Source organism: Lactuca virosa, chromosome 2, assembly GCF_052849685.1.
Source record: "Lactuca virosa cultivar CGN04683 chromosome 2, Lactuca_virosa_CGN04683_v6, whole genome shotgun sequence".
Classification (NCBI taxonomy): domain Eukaryota; kingdom Viridiplantae; phylum Streptophyta; class Magnoliopsida; order Asterales; family Asteraceae; genus Lactuca; species Lactuca virosa.
The window spans coordinates 280,564,102-280,585,762 of record NC_136427.1 but is presented as its reverse complement, the minus strand read 5'-3'; the positions used below and the strand labels follow the sequence as shown (position 1 = coordinate 280,585,762).

At 35.1% G+C, this 21,661-nt stretch overlaps 1 long non-coding RNA gene across 2 annotated transcripts; it reads right to left on the bottom strand.

Annotated features, from left to right (window-relative positions):
- Positions 1–6,276: 6,276 nt before the first annotated feature.
- Positions 6,277–9,834, bottom strand: LOC145157036 (uncharacterized). Of its 2 annotated transcripts, XR_013737056.1 has the most exons (7): positions 8,539–9,834; positions 8,347–8,438; positions 7,925–8,114; positions 7,600–7,830; positions 6,674–6,769; positions 6,548–6,586; positions 6,277–6,402 (listed from the first exon to the last, which is right to left on the bottom strand). It is a non-coding gene; the product is annotated as an uncharacterized LOC145157036 (long non-coding RNA). The 2 variants fall into 2 exon arrangements; XR_013737055.1 differs by having other exon boundaries at positions 6,354–6,586.
- Positions 9,835–21,661: the final 11,827 nt, after the last annotated feature.

The following is a 21,661-nucleotide window of genomic DNA, read 5'->3' as shown; positions in this document are numbered from 1 at the left end:
TTCTGGCTTTACAGTTATGGATTTTGTTTAGGTACATCAGATGATCGCAAGAAGGCGAAGGCTTGATCGTGCACCTCCTCACATTTTATGTTATGATTTCTGGGATTTCTCCGATGTTAAGCTATTTTGAAAACAATTTGTAAACAATGGATGATTTTGGAATGTTTGAAAAAGAGTTAAATTTTTATGGATTTTATGGATGTTACACAATATGTGTTTATTTTGTATGGTATGTGGTAGTTTGGGGAACTCACTAAGCTTTGTGCTTACGGTTTTTAGTTTATGTTTCAGGTACTTCTGGTTCTAAAGGGAAGAGCCCGTGATGATTGCAGAGCACACTCCACCTCATTCCGCATTTTTGTGATTTACTCTGATAGTTGATGATGTATTAATACACGTGATTCACCTTGGTTTTATAACAATGATTTGGATTATTGTCTTATTAAATTAAAGATGAAAAATTTTCATGTCTTATTTTTGGGATGTTATATTATTGGTTTTACTCGTTACAATTAATTGTTTGGTTCTATTTTCATGTACTCTTGAGAATACCTTTGTTGTTATTGTTATATAAAGAACCCAGTAAGAATGTTGTTACTAAGTCTTCTTGACCTGATTTTTTTCTTTAGGCTGAGGTGGAAGGTGAAAGGCCAGATATGCTCAACGTGACCAGAAGGTGAAAGACTCTTATCCATATTGATAATCCTTGGGCTAAATGCTTCATTCCACCTAATGTTTCGTTTTTTAACTAAAAGATGTTGACTGAGATGATGTAATTATGCAGGGAATGACAATGTCATCAGTTGGTGAACAGAAAAGGATTGAGAAGAAGCATACTTGAAAACTATCCTAGAATATGTAATTTTTATCGGATTTACTCATAAATGAAAGTTTTATTTATTTATTTATTTTTTATTTTTTTTGCAGTTTAGGTCGTGTATTGCACAGTTTCGTATTGGTTTTGGTCTGTTAACTTTAACAACCATTCTGGCAAATTTGTAAAAACGATGATTTTGTTCTTTTTGTAACAAAACCGTTAAATACTACATGGGTTAAAAAGCAAAGAGCAAATTGGTCGATTTGTAAATTTACTATAAGGGATATTAAAGTTAACTACACATGACCAAAACTGATATCAAACTTTCAAATGATCCAACTTTGGACTAAACCTGGTACACATTGTCAAACATAACAAATAACAGTTTCCAAACTTTTTCTTATTAGTGTATTATATGTTAGAAATCTATTTAGTTATATTACATTGCCTTTGACTCATAATCATGCCCGAAACAACTACAGTTTTTGTGATGTTCTATTTATTTTAGTTTCATCATTTATACACATATTAATATTTTTTTTTCTTGAAGGGCCAATTGCATAATAAGAATTTACAACAATATGTTATTATTAAGTCATTTTTATGATCTAAATTGACATGGATTTTTAAAGTTTTGATAGTTAGGATGTTAATTAAGTTGTAATAGCTTTTAGCTTTGAATGGAGAAGGGTGGTGCATACTTTTATATTGGGTAGCTCGAATAGTAAAAATGAGGTGTGTTTTCAAAAACCAAAGGGTTGTAGCCCAGCGGTATCAGGTGGTGTCCTCCCTCTTTGAGGTCGAGGGTTCAAGTTTTGTTGTGGACATAGGTGGAATTAGGTATTAGTTTAGGTGTAGATTATATATTTGTATTTGCCGGTTAAAAAAAGTGTGTTTTCGAAAACTAGAAGGCAACATCATGTTGGTAAAAAATCAAAATGTAGAATAAGTGAAAAAAAATGATTAGTAAAACGTTTGTTTTTTTGTTTTTCTTTTCTTTTTCAGTGATATTATTATTTATATTCATTATAAAAGACAATAATAATAATAATAATAATAATAATAATAATAATAATAATAATAATAATGAGGAATTAAATATTTCTATAGACAAAGGCCCAAGACAAACAAGAAAAAAAATACAATTGTCGTTATTATAAGTTGTTATTTTTAAATAAAAATATATAATAAAAAAATTGGGCCCTGTGCAGTTGTCCACTTTGCCCCCTCTCAACACCCTCATGATTCAAATAATTGAAGTGAAATTATCCTTCTGTTTATTAAAATATGATACTATTTTCTAATATTCATATATTTAAATTAAATAATGTTAAAGTGAAATTATATATCTGTTGGTGAAATTAATGTGCCTATTGTTTTTAGAGGCCCAAATGGTGCTGGTGTTGGCTGTGTGTGTGTTCAGAGAAAAGAAAGCTGACTTTCACCCCTATTTTGTTGTTGTAGGAAGCATTAAAGAAACTGTGCATTTCCAAAAGAGGAACTCAGTTTTCCCGTAAGGGTGAGTTTTCAAGAGGTTGTCCTGTAAAAAAGTTAAACTACAATGTTGTAATAGATTTAAGTAGAATGCTATATGTAAACTTATGAAAGTACATTCTTGTTTCTTGATTTAGCTCTTAGTTTTTTTGTCTAGTAGAGTGGCTCACCAAATTTCTATATCTCCTTTCTGTCATGTATAGGAAAATAGTGAAGATATTGAAATGCTTAGGGTGCGTTTAGTTGCGGAAAAATGAGCCGTTTTCCGGAAAAATTTTCCAAGAAAAATGACAATTTTGAAAACGCGTTTAGTTCGTCTATTTTTCCAAAATTTTCACGGAAAATGAAAATTTTCCGTTTTCTAAAATTACAAAGAAGTTGGAAATTTTTGGAAAACCAATAATTATTGTTTTCCACAATTTTCTAATTCCAAATTTTTTCTAAAATATAAACACACACTCACTCCCACCTCTATCTACCCCCACCTCTACACCTCTACACCTCCAACCCACCACACCCCTACCTACCCACACCCACCCACTCCCAAGCCCACCCCCACCCCCACACACACCCACAAACACACACCTACCCCAACCCCCACCCATACCCCCCCCACACACACAAACCCACACACACAAAGCCACCCCCACCCTTACCCCCATAAACACACACACACACACACACACACACACACACACACACAAACAGACACCCACCCCAACCCCCGCCCACACCCCCACAAACACACACACACACACACACAAATACACACCCATCCCAACCCCCACTCACACCTACACCCACCCACCCACACACACACCCACACCCACCCCCACCCCTATAAACACACACACACACCCAACACCACTACCACAATTACCGATCTACCATCACCATCACCACCACCACTACCGCATCACCAACATCACCACCGTCGCCGCAATCACCACCACCACCGCCGCCACCACCACTGCCTGTCATCACCTGTAACATCCCAAATTTCGAGTCCAAAAATTTCATTTTAATTAACTGATTATAAAAGCATTCATAAGAAAACCACATAAATATATCATGTCTGAAAACTCAAGTCATAAGATAGCATCATGTCAGAGTACAATCCCAAAATATCTCAAGTGCGGAAAATCAATGCGAGTGTGTATGATGTGCCGCTACCGCGCCAGCTATTTCCCCTTCGCTGAAGGGGTACCTGAAACCAAAACTGTAAACTGTAAGCACGAAGCTTAGTGAGTTCCCCCATCGTACCACATACCATACAATCACATAGCATACATATTGACGGGCAATTCTGGGGTGCCCGACCTACCCGATACGACCATTCTGGGGTGCCGACCTACCCGGTACAGCCATTCTGGGGTGCCGACCTACCCGTGTCAAACCATTCTGGGGTGCTGACCTACCCGTGTCAAGCCATTCTGGGGTGCTGACCTACCCGTCGGTCCTAACAACCGACCCTCGGGGACTATTCCACCCCCTACTGTTACTATCACATATATCATAACATAAACATACTATCAGACATATCTGGGGTGTCCGAACTACCCTTCGGTCCTAACAACCGAACTTGGGGACTATTCCCCTCCTACTATCACTATCACATATAACATATCATGCCAGCATATAAACATATCATCACATACTGTCAGACATATCTGGGGTGTCTGACCTACCCTTCGGTCCTGACAACCGAACTCTACTACTGTCACATATAACATATCATGCCAGCATATAACATATCAGGTAGTAGCAAAACTAGATGATTTGACAAAGACAATCATCTAACATACAACTCCTACTGGTGGGCCGGCATTGTGGCCGTAGACCCACCGCTACTGGAAGGTAACTCACCTCGTACGAGTAGCTGCTGATAATCTGTGCGGGAAACCTCCGTCCGCTGCTGCTCCGGAAATCCTCCGGCTACAATCCCCACAAACACTCAGTTAGAACTAATATCTACTCTTAGGGTAAAATGACCATTTTACCCCCAACCAAGTCCAAGTCAAAAGTTAACTTCTAGTTGACCGGACTCGCCGAGTTGGGACGTCAACTCGTCGAGTCCCTTCCCTTTACTCGTCCTTATCCACGACTCTACTCGTCGATTTTAGCAACGACTCGATGAGTTCCTTTCCGTTATGAACATCGATTGATCCTTCATCCGACTCGCCGAGTCTGATGAACACTCGTCGAGTTCATCTTCAACAGATGAACAAGTCCTGACTTCGACTCGCCGAGTTGTATGAACAACTCGTCGAGTTCATCTTCATCCATAAGAAGATTGCCTTGGAGTCGCCGAGTCTGTTCTAGCACTCGTCGAGTCCCATGAACTCCAGGTCTAAAATTAAGTCCAATGCGTTGGGTCACTCTTTCTGTCTTGTTACAACCCCTCTAACACCCAACTGAGTCCTTTTTGACCCTCAACAGATATGGGACTCAAAGCCTTGGACTCGTCGAGTCCCAAGAACGGACTCGCCGAGTCGATGACATCCACACACTAAATCCTCGATTTCTGAGGTACAACACTTGACCAAAAGGTAGATCTGGGCTCCTACAATCGTTCTAGCACGTAAAGTTACAAACTTTACGTGCATGCATGGGACTTTGAGTCCAAAAGGTCCTACAACAAGCTCTTGGGTTGCATGGAGTCTTTCTTGGGTGTAAAAGCACCCACTTTCTGCCTTGTGACCCCTTTAAGGACCTAGATCCGAAGCCTTGTCCCCAACCATGCTTGCATTCATGGTTGGCTACCTAAAATGGCTTTAAAAGCCCTAAATCTCCACCAAATGGGATCTAGCAAATGAACAAGCAAGTTAGCAACTTTATACCTTCTGATGGCTGAAGATGAAGCACAAACTCGAACCCTTCTGGTCTCCTCTTGTTTCCTCAAGCCTTTCTCCTTCCTTCTTAAGACTATCAACAACAAAATCCACCAAAATGGCTTAGATTGCTTCAACAACGGCTAGGGTTTTCTATAGAGGGTTTCTGGGAGCATAAAGGGACAATGGAGGCTGTATAAGGTTGTTTAAATAGGGTGCAAACCCTCGGATTAGGGTTTTGTCCATACAGAGCCTACTCGTCGAGTCCGGGACCCGACTCGACGAGTCCATCACTTAAATCCCGGGTCTCATCCCGCTTCTACTCGGTGAGTTGGTCCTTCAACTCGCCGAGTCCAAGGCCAAAAATGCAAAAGTACTTAAATAAAATACATACCAGGAACTAGGTGCTACATCACCACCGCCGCCATAACCACCACCACCGTCGCCATCATCGACACCACCACTGCCCCCCGCCGCTGCCCCCATCCCCATCCTACCACCGCTACCGTTTTCTAAAAATGAAAACCGATAGAAATATACACATCGAAACGCGTTTTCTAATTTTATAAAACTGAAAATGAAAAATGAATAAGTTTTAACTAAACGCGTTTTCTAAATTTTCCAATGAAAACTGAAAACAAAAAACGAAAACCGAAAAGGGAAAACGAAAAACGGAAAATGAAAACTGTTTTTCCGTAACTAAATGCAATCTTAGTGTTTTTAACATCTTATATAATATATAAAAGGAAGGTCATTGCACAACTTCGTCCGAACCTATCCAAACCTGAAGGAAACTCACTGCACAAATTCTTCCGGACCCATCCAAACTCGCGCCAATGGTGCGCGAGGTCTTGCTCTAGTTTGAATTTAAAAAATGAACCCAATTATAAGATTTCTCTTCCATTAACTGAAATAACTTGTACTTACAAAGCTTGCACACTGCCAAAGACATAACGGACATATGGGCATAGATAATGGTCATCAACATCCTAACTTCCAAAGACTTCGTATAGGTCATGAAATATTGTTGCTTGAAAATCCAAAATGCCAATCATAAATCCACCAAATATTAGTTTTAAAATAGATGCAAAAGAATATTAAACAAAAAATACAAAATTATCATGTTTTTATTAGCTTAATCATATTCACAATAAAAAAAACGGACAAAACAGGTTCTCACATTTAGTCGGAGTTCACTGTTCATCAAATGACTGAAAATACAAGTTGTATCTCACTAAATCCACAAAACACATCATTATTCTGCATCCGTACAAAGTTAATTTTATAATCAGCATCTTTTAAGGCACAACAACATGTCATCATTAAATATTTCAAAACAAAACTTTTCAGTTCTGATAACAACACCATCTTTCTGAAAAAAAAAAAACAACACCATTAACCTTACCAAAATTCTTGCAGTCCAAATCTATAGAAAAAAATACACCTGTCATTAGGCAATTTTAAAATCATAATTATGAAGTGGAATAAAGAATTAAAATAAGTCTATTAGAAAATTGAGATTTAAGTTTACCTGAATTTCAACAATAGGTGCCTTTGGGTATACGGTTGCTAAAGGGAGTTAAACATCGCCAATTTGAATCTTATGTTTTTTATATTGAAGAAGTGCCTACAAATAATAACTCTGAATAATTATTATTTTAAAAAAAAAAAATAATAAGAGTAATTACCTTTTCATAAAACTCCCGCAATGTTCACAACACAGCTGTGCATCTTTATAATTAAGTGTAAAGGGTTTGAGATGCATTGAGTTTTCAGTAACAACTTAACAGGTTGTGGAATCACATCTTATATAATATTAGTTACATGGATATTTATTTAAAAAAAAAAAGTTAAAGTCACAATCCTCATTTGATATTTAAAAGTAACTTTAGTAAATTTGATGAGGTTACGAATAAAAAATAATTAAAATAAGTTCAAATTTAATTTTTTTATTTAGTAATTAAAAAAAAAACTTTCAAAGCATAGAAATTATTATCTTCTATTCCCATATATGTTATCATAAGTGCTTAAAGGCTCATATTTATGTAGACAGACAAAGGATGCGTCCTAAATTTGGGCCTATGGCCCAATTGTTTGCAAAAAAATGTGCAAAACTAGTAATCTTGTCAATACAGGCAGCAATCACATTTAAGGAAAAAAGGAAATCGAAGAGTAAATCCACAGTATAGGCTCAACAAAGAGTTAACACATAACCCCATCCAGTCAACCTGATTCATTATAATCATTTCAAAACTCAACGTTCATGGAACTTGATAATGGTTTGTCAAATAATCCATCAATCGTTAACAATCACGTTAAGTTACACAACTGGCCATCAATTGGAAATATCAATAATCATATGTATCGAATTTGTGATTTTTTTTTTTTTTTAAAATATCATTGAAGCCAACAAAAAAAAAACCTAAATTACTACATAAATAAAGAACATATACTTACAGAAGGAGTTATATGGAACATATTCACCCAAAAGATTATATCCCTTGTAATCCATGTACATGAGAAATGCCAGTGTAAAAAACCATCATTCGTCTCTTGTAGATGTCCCCTACCTCATTGTAGGATTGCTAGTGTTAAAAGGATCCATGTACATGAGAAATGCCAATCTTTTTCCCATAGCATCCAATGTAGGGAGTGAATAAAAGTTTTTCCACTAATTAACACTTTTGGCTGTACATATCCGCATATGAAACAATAAAAAAAAATAAAATCATTACTCATCACCATGTCTGAACTGAGAGAAAAATTAAATCAGTAACAGTACCTTAACACCATCATCTCATTATCTCATACATGTCAAGAGAAAAAAATAACTTTTCGGATCACCTTATTCTTTTTGCAATGGCTTCCCCAAAATTGAGAAGCAAATAAACACTGGTTGAAGTTGCTTCTCCAAAACATTGATCCATTTAAAGATTTCATTCCTTCAAAAACTTGATCACGTACTTTGTCTTCTGCAGCAAATAGTAGTTTTAGCTATTCATTGAAGCAATATGATGACATATATGGTTATTTTTTAAAATTATTACAACGATTGTTTAAGTTACTAAGAAACTAAGTGAACTTTTTAAAGTATGTTCTAATAAACAAAAATTGAAAGGGAAATTTTATAATTTGGTTAATTTTTGAAATTCGTGGCTTATTAAAAAAAATCGGATGTACAATGTTATAGTTTCAGATACTCACTTGTGCATTAGATTGCAGCCAATCTTTCGTCCCCGAGCTTTCCTGGGCTTTGAAGAAAGGTGAAACTTCAACACACCTTGATTATGGGCTTGCTGTTGGTCGTATTGATGAATTGGTTACAATAAAACCTGATCAATTTCTCAAAATCATCATATAAACAGCAAAAGAAAGTCAAAGAAGTAATGAAATCACCATGTTTTTAAGACTTTCTTCAAGCTTGTTGCAACGTCTGAAAGGGGAAACGATTAACTGTGTTCGTTTCACCCTCTTGTCTGTGTTCACATCAAGAATAACCATTCATACATGTACTCAAAACCACTCATATACTTTCACTGAAAAATCAACAACATCTGGTATAATACAAAAAAACGAAACAATAGGATTAGTAGTTAGGGTGGCGACTGAGCGAGGCATGAAAATTTGAATAAGATCGATCTGAGAGAAATTGGGGTTAAACTTAAAGGCACGTATCCTATAAACCAGGGGAAAAACAATCCATCTCGTTCCGTTTTGAAGTATCTTCTGGATCAGGAGGAAGAACAGGGGGTACGACCGGTGGGGGGACACTTTACTCCGTCTTTGATGGAAGGTTGAAATTTCGGCGATGAATCCAGTAATTTATTTTTATCTGTTCATATGGCGGTAACCGGAGCAGACGGTGGTGCCGACCTCAAAAAATTCCTGAAAATCTTGAGTGGATATGGCAAATGAAAGATCCATAGGAACAATTTTCATGAAGCGTCCACCACCATCTGTCGTCGGTGTTGTTTTGATCGGCTGATTGTGAATGATCTGGTCTCTTTAAACCCTACAACCAAAAAAACCCCTAATTTGTTTCCATCTTTCGATTTCTGCTGGAACAATTTTCGTGAAGCTTCCACCACCATCTGTCTTCGGTGTTGTTTTAGAGTCACCACCATCAACTTGCAATCGGAGCGTCTCCTACTACTCTACTTCTTATGTCCATCTGTTGTACTTATCGACATCTGCGTTTCTATTTTTCACCGGTGGAGAAGAGGACGGAGATTGAAGGTCCATCCGATGAAACCCAATTCGTCAATCTACCAGTGAAATCTTCAATCACTGGAGACCAGCAGATCGAAATCGAAAGATGGAAACAAAGTAGGGGTTTTTTTGGTTGTAGGGTTTAAAGAGACCACACATGGATCATTAACAATCGGAAAGAGGAGAAAAAGAACACATAAATTGGGTTGCCGACTTCGTCGAACTATAAGCCGATCAATCTCAATTCTCATACCTTGAACGGCCTTGTAACAACAGACACAGTAGTTGACAGAAGGACCACTAAAGACGGTGGGAGGTAGAATAGGTCGACGAAAACCGATGGACCTGGTTTCTTGTGACCGCCGGTGAGACAAAAAGAAAAACGGGGAAGATCGATATCAATAAAAATAAGGCGGTGGGAAACGAAGGTGCATCAGGCGATTGGAACGACAAAAGAAAGATAGGAAGAACATGTGTCCCTTGTGTGTCAGAAGCGCTGATGACAATGAAAATGAACCCTCAAGCTCCACAACAGCCAATACCAATCACAAAACCAAACCACCAAACCATCGGCTCCAAACTTTACTGTTCATAAGCAATATATATATATATATATATATATATATATATATATATATATATATTATAATGTGGGAGTCTATGATACTACAATGTGATAACATATACCACATAATCATTCAAATTTCAGTATAAGGGTATTTTTGTCAATTAAAGTACATTTAAAAAAATGAAAATTTTGAATTTAAAGGGATAATTATATATCTTAATTTAAAAAATGTGAATTTTTTAAATTAATTTAATTTTAATTCCAATGTAATTTTTTATATCAACCGATTTTGTTCTGTCAGAATGACAAACTGTCAGCCATAAACTAGTAACGATATTTCTGATTCATTAATTACATTAATTCTTAAAGAATAAGACTATACATAATAATTACATTCATTCTAAAATGACAAATAATGGTTAAGAATTACATTATTCTTAATGATTGTAACTAAGAATATTTAAAAGAGAAAGCAAAAGAACATCAAAATCTAACAAAAACACTAATCTATTCTGAAAGAATATTATTGCTATGATTCTTGAAATCTTTTGCAAAAGAATATCGCCATTGTTGAAAGAATCCTCATTCTCCTTCTTGGTTCGTTCATAGATACACTTACATTCTGTGAGAATGACATTCTCTATAAATTGTCTTGATAATCGACTTGATTCCAACAATTCTTACGAGAATAACATTAAGTGAGAATGACATTCTCTCAGAATACTATTCTATTAAAATGATAGGAAGTTTTGTTGGACCTTCAAAAACATAAAGCAATCCAAATTAGGGTTTTAATAAGATAAAATAAAATAAAAATGAAATTTGCTTCTGTATCATACAAAGAGACAAGAATTAGAAGCTTTTATATATTAATTTTTAAAATATACTGATAACAACGTCTAAAAATTAAACTTAGGATTAAAAGCTTTTATATATTAGTTTCATGTGTACGACTTCAACTTTAGAATTTTCTAAATTATCATAATTGTTTAATAGTCAATGATCTTAATTATGTAACTTGACTTGATATATTGGTAATTTTATCACAATAGCTTTAGAATCTTAGAATGCCAAGTCGGATAGTGAAGAATCTATATTTGTTTCAAATATTTAAGAACCTATAACATTACATATACCAAATTGTGTTTGTATAAGTATTTCATGAACTCATAACATCAACAAGGTACACACATTAACGAGATTCATGTAAATAACTGAGTTAGAATGTCGATCATGACTGCTGTCGCTCACTGTATGTTATAAGAGTTAAAATAAAAATTACCTTTGTCTCTTCATTGGGAGAGTTGACCCAAATCGTGTTTGATATCGAAAAAACCGAGTCTTGGAATGTTGATCGGTCGATGGTTATTGATTTTGCGTGGAAGGAAGTCATTGAACAATGGGTACACACCGAGGTTTTATTTTGTAATCGGAATTAGGTTATGAACATAACGGCGGCAATGCATACGGTTTTGGAGATTCAATTATTTATCCAAGATTATAGGCATCTAATTTGGAATGTCATTTAATCCATGTGTATATTACTAAATACCCTTATATATTAATTAACAGGGGCGGGCACAGGATTTCACAGTAGGGTTGCACGGGAAAGTCAGGGGTTGTACGGTAGTAGAAAAAATAAAATTTTCGAAAATTTTAAAAAAACTTTCCACTGCGGTCGGAAAAGTTAGGGGTTGTCGGTGCCACCATGAACTCCCTAGGTCCGCCCCTGTTAATTAATAATTAAAAATTTTTATTAAAATCTTATTGGTTCCTACAACCACACAATAGTTGACAATCCACATATGAACCTAACTCTTATATATATATATATATATATATATATATATATATATATATATATATATATATATATATATATATATATATATATATATATATATATATATATTATCTTATGAAATAATTCTTACTATTTTTATAAATAACTTTAATATAATAATAATATTTTTTTAAGACCATCGAGTATCTAAGCTTAAAATACAACAAATCATCAATAAAATAATATTTTATTTTAAATCATTCAAACTGTTAAACTCAACGTACAATCACATATATTCATTAATTTTAGCAAACCTTTGACTCAACCTCTTTAAATGTTGATCGGGTCTTGTTAAATCCACATATATCGCCATATATCTGATGATAAATTGAATTCTTTAGGATTCAAATTTTAAAATCAACATTTTTTGGGCCTTTACTGTTATATCTCAACCTTTCCATTTCATCTATAGGCGTACAACCTTTGTTTGCTTTAAAAACACACAAAACGTGTTTCCTTTCAATCTCTTTGTTCCATCTCTTTCAGTCACAAACCCTAAAGAACATCTTCGATTCTAACATTTGTCTTTCATATGCAGGTTTTTACTTTACAATAGAGTGACCTGTCGCCACTCCCACCTGCGCCCTGCTGATCACTACCTCCGTTAACAAGAACACCACATCCGCTTCACATTCTCGCTCCGCCAACATGAGTATCACCGAACAACCACCATCTCGAGCTTCACCTCTATCAACAGTCCAAATCCACTCCCTGCTTTCTCCTTCCGTCTTCAACCATTCAAATTAACTACCTTAAACACTCACTTCCAAAACCATCTCCTTTTCTAACCACTCACCCCTCTTTCTCTTGTTCTCTCTACGCTCACACATACACGCCACTCCTTTCCTTTCTAAGTTAGATCCAAAAACACTAAGTGGTTCCGCTAGGCAGCAAAATTGGGGTTTCAAAGGTACATATTACAGCATGTGGAATCCTAGAATGCATCTTTCTATATCTTTTATGATACTTGGAATCAATCATTTTGTATGACCATACTGGTTTGCTTCTCTAAATAAATTTTGTAGTTTACTATCTGAAGCAGATGTTGAATATGGACAAAAAGGGCATGGCCATACCAATTGCTTCTCTAACCATACATCACCACCATCAGTAGCAGCCCACAGCATCGTCGTCACCACTATCACCATCGCTACTATAAGTCGATTTTTAAAGAGGTAAGCCTGAAACTTACTTCCACTTGCTTCTCCTTCCATGAGTGTTTATCTTTTTCCGTTCTAACTTTGATCTAGCAGTTGGTCTTTTTTTTTTACCTGGATGAAGCGTTTGCATGATCGCCGATCTAACATCTGGGTATTCCCAGTGTAGTATTTATTTCCAGAGCTAAGGTTCCCATCTATGACATTCATAAAGTCCCAATGATGCAACATAGTTCAAGACATGAGAGAAAGTTTTCTTTTTGACTTGGATGATGTGGTTCACATGTTGGAAACCACATATGGAGGTAAGAGAAATGTTTCTTTTCAACTTTGACAGATCGGGCAGGTTTTTTGTTCTCACTTTTATAGATCTGGTGATGTACGCTTATGGATTGCTTTTCTAAACATTTTAGAAATTAGGAATCGAGTTTAATAACATTCTTAGAAATTGGTAATCGATTGTGTAAGATTGAATGATTTGGTTTGTTAATTGTTATGTGTTTTTATGATTTTTGTGAGTTTATATATTAACCGTCTTTTGTTTGCATTTGAATGATTTTATTTGTACAGGATAAAGAAACTCCAGACATACAATGAACCTATAAAAGGCAGCGAAGAACTAAAATTTCATGTTGGCTTCCAACAATTTTTTACCAGGTAGTATTTGCTTTATTTCTATGATTAATGTAAACATTTTACACAGTACATACAAGGCAGATATTTCTTGCATTTAATTTGGGTTAAGTGCAAGAATTAGTAACTTACTTATGTCATAATAAGAATAAATTAAAATTTTAATGCTGCAATAATTGAAAAAATATGTGGTATTTGCATGTATGTATTTCTCTGTGTGTAAGTGAATGTTGAGAGCACATAAAACAAATAAACTATGCTAAAGCATTATTTATCCGTACTAAAAATTATGTAATTGTCACATGCATGGCGGTTTAACAGAGATTTGAGCTTTTTCTGATCTCTTAAGTGATCGTTTGAACCCGGTAACCATGGACTTTTCATACAAATTCCACCTCTCAACTATTAGTATTCATCTTCGTCTCAAATCTATATCAAATAGATACATAATTAACCAAAATTCTCACCATCTAGATGGCCCACGCGGAACCTACTATGTGTTCATCACATATAACGTAAATTGCAGTGCACTGGCAATATTTTAGGCATCTTTTATACACTAGCTTTAAATAAACTTCATCAGTATAATTTAATGGACATGTGAATTTGTGTTCTTCAAAAGTGGCTCTAATTACTTGATCCAACAAGGTAAATGAAATTTGGGTAACATCCTTCTTTGGTTTTTCACAGAAGTTCCACAGGTGTTAAGCTCTCTCTCTCTCTCTCTCTCTCTTGTATGTGTGCGTGTGTGTATCTTATGTGATTATTTCTTGTTGGATCATCTTAACTTACCAAAAATTCAATAAATTAAAACTTTTAAAAAATGCTTCTATTATAAATAACATGACATTAATCCAAAACTTTTCGATTAAAACCCAATCTCATATTTCAAAAACACATTTAGACCATACCAAATACAACCATAGCTTAGCGGAAGCAAAACATGCGAAACTTCAAACAATAAAGATATGTAACAAATCAGAGTGCCAATGTGTACCGTCACGCCTTGCCATCCATCGTACCTGTAACAATAGTTCTCAGGGAAAAGGTAAGCACAAAGCTTAGTGATTTTCAACAAAACATAATACGTCTGCTACACATTCTTTACCCCTAACACAAGGATACAACCAACATATCATCACATAACCATGCATTCAAGTCTAAGAACATATCACTAAACAAGCACCCACTAAAGACTCGGTATTGGTGCCTTCATTCTATTAAATCGGCATTCTTGCCTTCAGTTAACCAGCTCGGAATTACTGCTTTCAGCCCAATATATCACATAGTCTATTGACTCAGCATTTCTGTTTTCAGTCTATTAACTCGAAATTTATGCTTTCAGTCAACCGGCTCGACATTGTTGCCATCAACCCAATATATCGTACATTACGACTACCCATCAAGCACATACGAACTAAATCAAAGGATATATAACATATCTGATACTACACACATACATCCTACAATCACACAATTTATTACTACATACATACATCCTACAATCACACAGTTTATTACTACATACATACATCCTACAAGCGCATATGAACTAAATCAAAGGATATATAACATATCTGATACTACACACATACATCCTATAATCACACATGTGCTAAAGCAACGGGTATATATCATTGATATCATGTAGTGAGAAAATCACCTCAAACTGTCATGTAGACCTCAAGTCACAGCCCGAAAATCAAACAAAACCGAAACACTGCACAACCCTCCTAAAATAACAATTAAGAGTGTTAACAGGTAGCCGTTATCCCTAAATATATAAATAAGTTACTTGACTTATTTTCCAGATGATGACCCAAAACAATAGCTTGTTCAAGACCTATTTTGTCCCCCTTAAACCCAACAAATCCATATTATTATCCCATATTAAGAAAGTTTAGCTCGATACCTTTCCATGGATATATTACCCTAAGCCTAATTATTTTCCTATAATTTAATATGAATTTTACAAAAACAATGTATCAATGCAGCTAAATTCAGACCATGAAAATGACACTTTTCACCATAGCTAGAGTCAGGAAAAAAATTAAGGAGTTACTAGAATCAAGTTCTGAAGTTTGGGCACTAACATTATTCAATTCCAATCTTCCATGATTTTTAGAAAACTGGATAGAAAATGGCAAAATATAAAAAATCACAACTTTATCTTTTTGGGTTATTCTGGATTCTTAACCCATTAAGACCTCATAAAACGATCCCTACATCTAGGAATTAAGGTCTTAACTGAGACTAAGGTTTTGTTTATTTTTTCAAAGATAAAACTTATGTAGTTTGCGGAACACATTTGCAACCCTCTGCAACAGAATATGTGGACCAAACGTCTACAAACTTTAATAAGAAGTCTGTTTGTTTTTTAAAGTTTGCATGATGGTGATATAAATTGAAATTAACCATACAATATTTAAAATAATTCTAAATCAATAATTTATTTAGTTTTAATAATATGAAAATCGAATATAAAGATCATTGTGATGATATGAATTTTAAAGACATTTATATAAAATAACTAAACATAATAATTGTTAAATAACAATAAATGAAATTGTTTATTTAGCGAACAACATGTTCATTTTGTTAAATTTTCCAAGACGATGGTTATTTATTCGGTTAACTTCAATTTAACACAAAAAAGTATTTATATGAAATTTACCAAAAGATTTTGAAATTATGTAAAGTATACTTTAATTGTTTATAACATATTTCACAATATTATTAAAATAGTAAACATGTTGAAAAAATTAAAACAAATCTATGTTGAATAATATAACTTAAAGTAAGGTGGAAAGAGGTTTGAGGAGGAGGGTCCAGTGCTGCGTCACACAACACACGCACAATAATTTTTATGTCAAAATTCTTTTAAGAAACAAACAACTGCGAAAGGTCAAGTGTTGTGCGTGTTCTGCCACGCCAAGCCAAAAGTGGTTAGAAGTGGTTTTTTTTCAAAAAAAACAAACAACCCCTAAAAGTGTTGAGACAAAAGATGACAAGAAATGGAAACCATAATCCAAATTACAATGACAAAGGGGAGTAACAAAGTTTAATGCTTTAATGATAAAAACATCAATTTAGGCTTTAAACTTCTACTTATGACTCAAGACTACTGTTGGATTAGGTGTCTAAGTCCATAACTATAATTGGTATAAACTTTAACTGATAGTAGCACAATCCTTTTGGGTTGCCCTCAAACCTAACAATTGGACATGATGTTTTTGGAGAGAAAGTTTAATTTATTATATGATTAATAAATTGAAATAATTGATTTATTAATATTTTATAAGAATAATATATTAATTAGAAATAGTAATTTAATTAATATTTAATCATAAATTAATTGGAATTTACTTTGTGATTAAAAGAATTAATTAAAAGTGCAGGGACTAAAGTGCAATTGTTCAATATTTGAATAAAATGCTCTAGAACCTTCCACACACAGGGTGGACGGTTTCTAGAGGCTTTACGGTTTCTAGAATTATCCTTGGAAGATAATTAGGAAGTTGGATAATGACCAATTCAAGATAATATTATTATATTGGTTTGGGGCTTATCTAGGGTTTCCAAGTTGCACTATATAAGAAGGCTAATCCTTTGATTTTCGGCACTCATATTTCCCCAAGGGTTGGCCGAAAATATGATCTCCTACCTCCTCTCTCCTCAATATCCTTCTTGCTTGTGTTGGGTGCGAACTACTAGAGGCACGACGCTTGTGGTGCTTGCTTCCAAAAGATCAACAAAGGGATTCTTGGTTGTTTACTTCAACAATCAACAAGGTATGTATTCAAACTTCTGAATTCAGATTTTAGTAGGAAATTTTTGTAGTTTGATAGTTCATAGTATGTTGCCTTTACATGAAAGACATAAATCCTTCTTAGGTTCCATGTGCCCTAATCATTTAATTGTTAAATGTGTTTCCGCTTATTACAATGTTTTGTAACCTACGTTTTCCATCAGTGGTATTAGAGCCTATGGCTATCTTGTTGGATTAGGTGTCTAAGCCCATAACTATAATTGGTATGTACTTGAATTGATAGCAACACAGTCCTTTTGGGTTGCCCTCAAACCTAGCAACTGGACAAGGAAATTATAAAAGGAGAGATATTGATTTATTATAAGATTAATAAATTAATATAAATGATTTATTAATATGTTAAAAGATTAATATATTAATTAGAAATCATTATGTTTAATTAATAGTTAGCCAGAAATTAATCAGAATTAATTTTGGGGTTAAACGTATTAATTATAAAGTGTAGGGACTAGTTTGCAATTATCTAATAGTTGAGTGGAAGGCTCCAGAACCTCCTTGGAAGGAGGTGGACGAAATCTATAGGGGAAACCCTAAGGATTTCGTCCAAGGGGCTTTGGATAAGGCCTTTGGGTTAGCTTAGGCCCCAAGCAAAGGAGTATTAGGGTTTTCCCTAAACCCTAGATCCCTCAGCTATATAAGGAGCCTCCTGGCTCTCAAAATTGGTCACTCCTTCCTTGGTGAAACCCTAGGGCTGAAAGTTGCATACTCTCTCTCTTTCTCTCTCTCTCTCTCTCTCTCTCTCTCTCTCTCTCTCTCCTAGTTTCCTTCTTGCTAGCTCTTGGGTGTGATTCCATTAGAGGCATTACATTTGTGGTGCTAAGCTTCCAAGAAGATCAAGATCAAGTTCAAGAGGATTATCAATTGTTTACTATAAAAATTGAAAGGTATGTAACTCTTAAACCCTAATTAGTTAATTTCGAAATTAACCTCCTCCTCTAGGGTTCTTGTTTTGCAATTCAAAGTTATATGTTCAATAGTTAAATCATAGATCCAAAGTAGGTTGCATGTGAACTTAGGAATTATTTTCTAGTTTATTTGTTTTACCTAAAACCCATCAGTGGTATCAAAGCCATTGTTTGTTTTAAATTGAATTGCTATAATAGTTGAATTGCAAATTAGGGTTTATAGCCATTAAACCCTAAAGGCCAAAATTTTCGATTTTTAGGGTTTTGGTTCAAAGGGTTTTCGAAAAACCCTAGCCTCCATGAACCCTAATCGAAATTAGGGTTAGGGTTTTGAAAACCCTAGCCTCCTCCCTTGAATTTCGAAATATGCCTAGTATTTTTAGGGTTTCTTGTTTTGGATAATTGTTACTTGATTAGATTAATTGGATAATTATCCTTTACCCTAATTTTCGAAATTTAGAGGGATAAGGATTAGGATTAAATTAATTGTTTAATTTGATTAGATAATCCTTACAAGATTTAATAAATTGATTAAAAGTTAATTAATAGATAAATATTAAATCTAGTTATTTGGTTTATTTTAAATTTAAAATTAATGGCTTAATTTTTGAAATTTATATATAAACCTCAAAGTTTTAAAAAGTTTAAAACACACCTTATATATGTATTATAATTAAAAGTTTAATATTATATATGTATAAGAATATGGTCAGTCAAATCGCTAGTATGCCTCATTCACGAAGCTAGTCTATAAGGGGGGTATAAGGAAACTGCCTATAAAATGGTAGTTGAATGGGTGTCCACTCTCACCCACCGCTTCCTTGATTAGTGGAGGGTCGTTAGCAGAACGGGTTTGATAGGACAACTACATCTCATTAAAAGTATAATGTTATTAAAGAAAGTACTAGAACATTACTTTACAAAATCCCAACTCTAGTTACTTTAGGAAAAATGTGAAAAGTATGCTAATCCATGAAATTGCACATTATGCTTTATTGGTCGTTAGTGGAGCGTGTGTGGTTAACCAGCACACTAAAAGGCACTAATAAAGAGTAGTAATGGGTATCTCATAATTGTCATTTTGATGGAGCGTGTGTGGTTTACCAGCACATCAATAGGTAATGATAAAGACAATGAGGTTACCAAGCACATTTGCATGGATATTCACATCTTGTTTGTGATCCTCGGCATCCCAGTCACAAATAGTAGAGCATAATCTGAGATTAAAACATGCCATTGAATAGTTTCAATGTATCTCAAAAGAATTAGGAATTTCACTTCGTTTATTTCGTCTAAAGGTGGAATTGGTGAATCGTCATTCACCTACCTTTATGAATTTTACGCTTGGATCTCGGCATCCCATTTCTAAGTTGTGAATATTCATAGTTGGATCCTAACCTTGATATTATATCTTTGGGTTATTATATTGAGGTATCTTAAAATCTAACTGAAACTTTCTTTTCAGATGTCTACTCCTGGAAACACTTCTGCTTCATCATCCTCAAACCACAACTTCTCTTTGCTCAACATTTGCTCCAAAGTCGTTATGGATGGCTCTAACTATAACGATTGGATTCCTTAACATCAAGATGACACTTAGATTTGAGGACAAAGAGTATTTCCTTGAAAAGGAGCTCAAAGAACTTGATGAGTCTAAAGCTACTCCTGAAGAATATGCTGCCTACAAGAAACACTATGATGATGCTACCAAAGTGGCATGCATCATGGTCGCAACCATGTCTCCATAACTGCAAAGGTACTATGAGGACTACTGGCCCTTTGAGATGAACAAGGACCTTATGGAAAAGTACCATAAGCGAGCTCGTCAAGAAAAGTTTGAAGTAGTCAAGTCACTCATGGCTTGCAAGATGAAAGAAGGGGAGTCGGTTGTATCTCATGTGCAAAGAATGCAACGCTACATAGAGCGTTTGGTCAAGCTCAATATTCACTTTGATGAGGAATTGGCCATTGACATGGTCTTGAACTCATTACCTGATTGTTATGGTCAGTTTATCCTAACTTACCATTTTAACAACACTGAGCAGACATTGACCCAATTGCACAACTTGTTGCAGACAGCTGAAGCAGGGATGAAGGGTAAAATTATAGCCTCCACTCCTGCAAGTGCCCCTGTCTTGGCTATTAGACAGGGAAAGGGGAAAAAGAGGAAAGGTCCTCCTAAGCAAAACTGGAAGAACAAGGCTCAAGCTGGGTCATCTGGTAATGGCCCAAAGACTAAGCCCAATGCTACCATTCCCCATGTTTCTGATCCAAAGGATGCCGATTGCTTTTATTGCAATGATAAAGGGCACTGGAAGAGAAGCTGCCCAAAATATATGCAGGACATCAAAGATGGCAAAGTGAAGCCATCTTCAGCAGGTATTTACACTATTTCTTCTAATAACTAATTATCTTCTCGTTCATGGGTCCTTGATACAGGATGTGGTTTTCACATCTGTTCTGATTTGCAGGGGCTAAAAGAAAGTGAGAAGATAGAGCGAGGAAGGATAAACTTGATCATGGGAAACAAGAAGTCTTCACCAGTGACCAAGATCGGAGTTTATCAAATTTTGCTTAGTAATGATGTTAGATTAGATTTATTGAATTGTTGCTATTCGTCTGAGATGACGAGAAACATTATTTCATTTCATGCATTATTCAGACAAGGTTTTAAATATTCTTTTAATGATTTGAATGGTTCAATTTCTGTTTATAAGAATGGTGTTTTTGTGTTTGAAGCTTTGCCTTGTGATGGTGTGTATGAAACAGTGACTTGTGTTGATAGCTTAGGAAATAGTGTGTTTAATATTGACTTGTCTAATAGTGTAGACAAGGCATGCTTGTGGCATTGTCATCTTGGACACATTAACAAGAAACGCATAGCCCAACTCCAAAAGGATGGAGTGTTGGAATCATTTGACCTAAAATCAGATGATATGTGTGAATCTTGTCTTTTGGGAAAGATGACAAAATCACCATTCATAGGGTCTTGTGAAAGAGGTGAAGGTCTGTTGGACCTCATACATACATATGTATGTGGGGCCTTTAGATCAACTACAAGGGATGCTAATCGATTCTATGTGACTTTCACTGATTATTATAGCAGATATGGCTATATCTACTTAATCAAACATAAGCCAGAAACCTTTGAAAAGTTCAAAGAGTTTAAGCATGAGGTCGAAAATCAATTGGGCAGGAAGATGAAGGTACTTAGATCCGATAGAGGCGGGGAGTATCTTAGTATCGAGTTCAACGACTATCTGAAAGAATGTGGGATAGTCTCGCAATTAACTCCTCCTAGGACACCACAGTTAAATGGTGTAGCTGAGAGGCGTAATCGAACCTTGTTAGACATGGTTCGTTCTATGATGAGTC